The following is a 1656-nucleotide window of genomic DNA, read 5'->3' as shown; positions in this document are numbered from 1 at the left end:
TATGACCTCATCAGTGAGCTCACTGGACTTCTGGTGCAACGCCTTGCTTCTGATCGTTGCTATGGAAATGATCAGATCAGCTCTGCATGACTCGAGCTGACATAAATATTTAAATAAAACGTTATACTTTTTATTTATTTAACATGAAGAGATTAATAGATTTGTATATGATTTAATTTTTGCTTTTGTGGTTTTCCATACCTGCTGTGGTATAAATGTTCTGAAGCTTTTGATCCACTATTATTTTTAATTACTATTAATTCATTAGGATTATTCATGTATTAATCATTGCACAGTGCTGGGAACAGTCTGTGACTCATTATATTTATTTGTATTAATTTTCGCAGACAATTTAATGCTGTGACAATTTTACCAAACATAAGAAACAAAAGCAGAAGAKCGATCCAGACCTGCACTTATACATAATTTTATTGAGGTCCAGAACCCAGAAGTTYTTGGCTTGCGTCATTCAGGAGCCTTGGGGATAAAAGGCCTTCATGATTGTATTTCAAAGGCAGATTTCAAGAACAAGAAACCCAAACTGACCCAAACTCGGGCAAGAGTGCTGCAAAGTTACTTGTGAGTTACTTTTGTCTTGTTTTAAGTGTATTAAAAATATTTGCACAATAAACTAGACGGAAAAAAACCTTTTTTTCTGTTTTTGCTCTGTTGTAATATTATTTTTCGGTTTACCTATAAATCTAGTTTTTCTCTGGTGATTGTTRAATTTTAGGTGCAGCTCTACAGCTGATAAGTCTAATTTATTTACTGTACATAGTTGCARAAACTGGTCTAAAGTGTGTTTCTAAATGACACACAAACTCCTCAAGAGCGACTGTGTTAGACTTTCTTTGCTTTGACATGTTTCTACCTCTGCAGCGCATTTAACATGTCATGCTTGATTCAGAATGCTGCATGTGTTTGTTGGTCTGATAGGAAGGATTTATGGACATAACAAAAGTTGTTTAGTCATAAATGCACCTGCCTACAGTTCAGGTAAAGTTAACATATTAATCTTCTTTCACTGCAGATTTGAACAGTGCAGTGAAAAAGCTGCTTTGTGTCTAAAATCGCAGTTTGACTCAAAATGAAGAGTTTCAGGTGCTTTTTAAAAACCACAAACACACACCTGGATGTCTTCTTCAAGAGGATAATGACAAGCACTTCCCACATGTCATGATAAACACTCAGAATGCACGCACATTTTAAGATAGAGGTTTAGTTTCTGCAGCTGATTGTAATACTGGAATGTGTTCAAATATCAAATTTATAAAACACAAGAAAGACTTTCATTGATWAGYGCTTAAATGTGGCTTTTCTTCCTTCAGATCTTTGCTTATGCTTAAAGAATATACACCCAAAGCTCTTTTCTTCAAGATTTTAGAGATTTCAAACTATCCAGCTCTTGTCAAAATATGATAAATACTATCTTTAGCCAAGGCAATGAGAACCGTTTGTCACTGGCAGAAAGTTTTTATACCTCATCCAACCAGTTTCTCCTTCTCTTTGATTATTAATTCAGTCCAGTTTAGTTTCAGATATACTTTATTGATCCCAAAGGGAAGTTAAATGGACTAATGGATGCTATTTATCAATGGAAAGAAGAATGGGACTCGTTTTGCTGTTAAGGGCATCTTCAGATGACCTTTTTTTTTT

General features: G+C 34.6%; 1 protein-coding gene across 1 annotated transcript in view; it reads left to right on the top strand.

The window, feature by feature from the left end:
* Positions 1-1656, top strand: part of znf385b (zinc finger protein 385B) — a 72681-nt gene that overhangs the window by 43727 nt on the left and 27298 nt on the right. The gene's annotated exons all lie outside the window — the stretch shown is intronic.

This window comes from Poecilia reticulata, linkage group LG2 (genome assembly GCF_000633615.1).
Source record: "Poecilia reticulata strain Guanapo linkage group LG2, Guppy_female_1.0+MT, whole genome shotgun sequence".
Classification (NCBI taxonomy): Eukaryota; Metazoa; Chordata; class Actinopteri; order Cyprinodontiformes; family Poeciliidae; genus Poecilia; species Poecilia reticulata.
This window is presented reverse-complemented; position numbering and strand designations above follow the sequence as displayed.